Source organism: Leptonychotes weddellii, unplaced genomic scaffold (genome assembly GCF_054177405.1).
Source record: "Leptonychotes weddellii isolate Sample4059 unplaced genomic scaffold, ASM5417740v2 HiC_scaffold_1638, whole genome shotgun sequence".
In the NCBI taxonomy this organism is placed as follows: domain Eukaryota; kingdom Metazoa; phylum Chordata; class Mammalia; order Carnivora; family Phocidae; genus Leptonychotes; species Leptonychotes weddellii.
This window is the reverse complement of record NW_027746429.1, coordinates 1-5,493: the sequence shown is the minus strand read 5'-3', so window position 1 is coordinate 5,493 and position 5,493 is coordinate 1. Positions and strand designations below refer to the sequence as shown.

Sequence of the window (5,493 nt, the reverse complement as noted above, 5' to 3'; positions counted from 1 at the left end):
TATTGTCTTCCAACAAAGACTAGTCTAGTTGTGCAATGGCAGCTCGGGAGGAAGATGGGTTTATAGTGAGGTTTGCCTCCACCAATATGTAATGTAAATACAACATACTCATTTGAAGAGAAAGGGTCAGTGACGTGCACCTTCCAAACCTGACTAATTGAAGGACTCCTTTTTTTTTTTTTTCCTTAAATGGATTCACATATAAGTTACTTGGTTTTCTTTAAAATTATGAATAAAAATCCCTAATAAAACATGAGAGAGTGTCTAGTATGAGCAGACAGTTTAAATTCTCTACCCAGACTTGATTCTCCATTTCTCTTCTGCTGGAGATTATCATTTTAGTACGTTTCTAACCTTAGTTTCTTTTCTGAAACAGTAAGGATAATACTAGTCCCTACCTCACAGTGTTGTTTGAAGGCATACCAAGGTAAGATATGCAAAATGCCTTCTACATACTTAGTCTTATTTAAAGTCTTATGTAAATCATATAGCAGGTATTACTGTTCACTGGTAAAGCATTTGGGCCCCAAAATGAAGATTCTTGGTTCTAAATTGCTGACTTACTTAGTGTGTGGCTTATATACTAACCTCACTAAACCTACGCTCTAGCTATAAGATGAGGATAAAACCAATACCTTCTTCTCAGGATTGTTTTAAGAATTGAAGGATATAATATATATATATAGTAGCCTAGTGCCTAGAAAATGCTAAGCAATGATAGATGTTAGTTATTATTAATAGGATCATTGGTCATATTAATGCTGACAATAGAAAACTGGATAAGAACATTTACTTCAACAAGGTTTAATCGAGATTGTTCTTTGTGACTTTTTTTCTACAGAAGTCTCACAAAGATTTGAGGTTTTTTTTTTTTTTTTAAGGCTCTCTGTCTGTTCTTTTCATGTATAAATATGGTTTTCTTTGCTACATTAGCATCTTAAATTCTGAAGTATTAAGAGACCAGTTGGTGAGGAAAGGCTTATCTATTCGTTCTTCCCTCAACCTGTACGTGAAGTCCTGCTCTGTCAGGGGCCCTGGACTTGTTGGATGTGCTGGCAGAGGCCAGTGTACTTGCTCTGTCTCCACTCCTGGACCCAGCACATCTTTTGCCCCTGGACCTGCACAAGCCTGGACTCTTGGCCCAGACAGGATCCAATTCCCAGAAGGAAGAGGTGCCACTGACCTAGAATTCTGGCATTGTGATGTTCGGCTGTTTGATCCTCTGATTTTTCTCAGCCATGTTGTGAGCATCTCCTGTTTGATAGTCATTCCTGCAGTGCTGTTTCATCTGTTTCGTGCCAATGACCTGGATCTTCTTCAAAACAGACCCTAATGTCGGAACTCTGTTTTTAATTCAACATTCGAGACTGATAACATAGCTGGGGTAAGGCAAATCTGGACTCACCTGTCTATAAAGGAATCTATAACTCTCTATAAAGATATTTTCCTTTTTGTTTAAGCACTCAGTGTATGTGTTACAAAGGTCTCTGCCTTCTGATGTATGAAGAAACAGCTTGTTCATTTCTTACAAGTGATCTGATCTTTGTCACAAGCTACTGGCTGGGTTAAAACCATCCTCTTCAGATTTATGTTCAGTTTTTCAGAATTCTACTTGCTTTTTTTAATTTCTCCCCAAGATGGAGTCTGCATGTGAAAAGGAGCTCCTGGTCTCCCTTGGCTTCAGACAAAGGGCTAGAGTTGTGTGTGTGTGCTCTTGTGCTACTCTCTGGATCTTTGCTGGATTCTGCAGCAATTCTTATCAGCCTGTCCTAGCTGGATTTGCTGGCATCCTCTGCTAAAGTTTGAGGCTGAAGAACATGGGATCTCTCCCTCTCTTGGCTTGGACAGAACTTACGGTCCTATCTGCCCTCTTGACCCAACTTCCGTTCTTCTAAGTACAGTGGCTGCAGCAGAGGTCTGGCTGTGATTCTCTTTTGCTTACTAGCCTATATAATCTGCTAGTTAAGTGTTAACCCCCGCTAGTCATCCCATCAATTACCAGACATCTCATCAGTTAACTTCCATGACTCTCCTTAGGGCATGTGAGAATTTCTGGATTCCTTACATGACCTTATAGCCAAACTGGAGATGTGCACTCAGGCTCTTTCTCTACCCAACCCTGCCATGTCTCTGACTTGACACTGAAATGGCTTCCCTGGGTTGGCTGCTCTCCCTCCCAACTGCCAAAGCAAACGTGGAGAAAAAACCCTCCAGAGTTACTGAGAATGGAGGAAAAGTAGGACTTTCCTTAGCTCCTCATTGGTGGATATAGACTATTTTCCTTCCCTCCTACCTAAAGAAAGGAACTCCAAGTTTTGAATCTCCTGTTATACATTTTACCACTTATTAATTCTGCTTTTTAAAAAGTCATCTACCTATATTTCATTTCTCTTTTCCTGAAAAATTCAGCTCCTGTGTATTAATTTCTTCCTCCAACACCACAACTATCCTAATTCTTGGTGATGCCAGCATCACCGAGATCCTCCAATATCTCTGGCCTCATATTCTTCAGTGATACTGGCCTCATTTCTGCCACTCACGCCTGTTTACAGCCTAGATTTTTTTTTGTCCTTATTATTAGTGATATCTCTTCAATCATTTCTATTTCCAGCTTCTCCTTCTCTGACCATCACTTTTCTCTCCAGCTGGCTCCCTTTAATGGTCCAGCTCCAACAATCCTTTTACACTCAGGGACTTGAAACTAGCTCATCTCCCACCTTTCCCATGTCCTTAAAATATGTCCTTATACCCTTTCTTCTGTTACAGTTCCATGTTTCATCCTTATAATCATTCCTTTGCTATAAAACCACTGCTCCCTTGTATCTCTCTTGTTTTATTATACTACCTGGCTATAAGACTGTTTATAGCACCCATGCCCATGCATGAAAAGTTGAACATGGCTGGAGAAAAACTTGCCATCATGCTGATTGGTCTCATTTTAAATTTATGGCACCCTCAAGTAGGCCCTAATGATGCCCAACAACCATTTATATTTCTCTTGTGTATTCACTCCCTCAGTCCTCAGATAACTTTTTGGACATTTTATTTCCTCTAGAACCTTTATCACTTCTTCTCTTACTCTCATTCTCTGCTAATGATAATAAAATAAAAGCAATCAGAAGACAGTTTGCTTTGGGTTACCCCTTCTCATGTTTCTACCAATGTATATCAAAGCTCGTGTGTTCTCCTTTAACTCCTTTATTTGAATGAACTGTCTAAATTCCTAGCAAAGAACATGCCTCTTTTTGTGCACAAGGTCTCATGTCCTTATCCTTTTAAGAACTTCATGGTGATTCTCCTTTCTCATTCTTGCATCATCCATTCTCTTCCTGTTGAACTTTTGCATGAGCATCTTAGTGATTTAACAAAACAAACTGCCTCTATATTTTTTTTTCCAGTTACTCCCCTCATTTCTCTGATTTATAGCAAAGCTCCTAAAGATTTGGCTCTCTGCATTTACTCCAATTCTTTCTTCTCTTCTGGACTGAACCTACTCAAGTCAGATTTCACACCCAGACCTCTTAAGAATGCTTGTGGTATTCACCAATGATCTCCAGGTTGGCTAAATCCAATGCATTTCTTTGGATGTCTTAAAGATGATTCAGAACTAACATATCTCAATCTGAGCTCTTCATCTTGTTCCCATCTCAAAATCAACATCCTCCTTTACTTCTTCAAAATAACTTTTCTGTATATACTGGAGTGGTGGATACATGATTCTATGATTTGTTAAAATCCATACAAAGCATTTGTTCTTTAATTTCATAGGATAAAATACAAAGCAATAAAAATTCAATGATGGCACTTCTTTATTCAAACTCTCCAAAGTTTGAGCCAAAGTCCTTACAATGGCCTACAAGTCCATTCTGCTTTAGTCATAGTGTGCCCTCTGTACCTCAAACATACAAGACCCACTCTCGTTTCAGGATCATTGTACCATAGTCAAAGAATGTAGACTAATATTGTTAGTTTCAAGAAAAAAAAATATTTTCATAATTGGCCTAATATGTGGCCAGTTTTTTTAAATGGTCAAGGGACATTTTAAAAGAAGTATTATCTCTAGCATAAATTTTCAAAACCAAATTTATTATTAGTCATTCTCTTACCTAGCATCATTTTACTTTTGCTACTTAGTCTGTCAGATAATGAGAAAGGATAAAATATGTCACAACAGTGGAAGTTTATTATCTAACATGATCAGCACTGGAATGAATCAGTTAACCCAAAAGATCTATTATAAGACTGGGGATAGAGGGCGCCTGGGTGGCTCAGTCGTTAAGCGTCTGCCTTCGGCTCAGGTCCTGATCCCAGGGTCCTGGAATCGAGCCCCGCATCGGGCTCCCTGCTCTGCGGGAAGCCTGCTTCTCCCTCTCCCACCCCCCCTCTTGTGTTCCTTCTCTCGCTTTGTCTGTCTCTGTCAAATAAATAAAATCTTAAAAGAAAAAAAAAAAGACTGGGGATAGAGTTCGAATGGGAGGGGGAGTGTGGAGAGCGGACCCCAGTGAGCCCTGAAGCAGCCTCCCCGCCCGCCCCAAGTGCCCTATAGTTTCCATCACGCCCTGGGAGGCGGCCGCAGCTGCAGCTCCCTCGGCCTCACATCCGGGCACCTGCCGTTGGGGACAAGAAGGTCATCGCAAGGAAGGTTTTGGGAACAGTAAAATGGTTCAATGTGAGAAACGGATATGGCTTCAACAGGAATGACCCCAAGGAGGATATATTTGTACATGAGCCTGCCAGAAAGAACAGTAACCCGGGGCAGCACCTTCGCAGTGTAGGAGATGGAGAAACGGTGGAGTTGATGTTGTTGAAGGAGAAAAGGGTGCGGGGGCAGCAGCGGTGACAGGCCCTGGTGAAGTTCCAGTGTAAGGCTGTAAATATGCAGCCGACCGGAGCCATTATAGATGCTATCCCGGCGCAGGCGTCCTCCACGCAATTCCCGGCAGAATTCCCAGAATAGTGAGAGTGGGGAAAAGAACAAGGGATCGGAAAGTGCTCCCAAAGGCCCGGCCCCAACAGTGCCGGCACTATTGCAGGCGACAGTTCTCACCTTACTACATGCAGAGATCCTCTGGGCGGCGCCACAGTATTCCGGCCCTCCTGTGCAGAAGGAAGGGATGGAAGGTGATGACAACCAGGGTGCGGGAGAGCAAGATGGACCAGTGAGACAGAATGTGTATCGGGGGTTGTAGACCACGATTCCGCAGGGGTCCTGCTCGCCAAGGACAGCCTAGAGGGGATGTCAAGGAGGAAGATAAGGAAAATCAAGGAGAGGAGACCCAAGGTCAGCAGCCATCTCAATGTCGGTACCACCACAGCTTCAGTTGCCAACGCAGACGCCCAGAAAACCCTAAACCACAAGATGGCAGAGACAAAAGCAGACGATCCAGCAGCTGAGAATTCCTCTGCTCCTGAGGCTGAGCAGGGTCAGGCTGAGTAAATGGCCAGTTTGCCATCTCTACCATCATCCAGCATGAAGGAATGAAGATGACATTC

At 42.3% G+C, this 5,493-nt stretch overlaps 1 pseudogene; it reads left to right on the top strand.

Annotated features, from left to right (window-relative positions):
* Positions 1-2,896: 2,896 nt before the first annotated feature.
* Positions 2,897-5,437, top strand: LOC102751120 (Y-box-binding protein 1 pseudogene; annotated as a pseudogene).
* Positions 5,438-5,493: the final 56 nt, after the last annotated feature.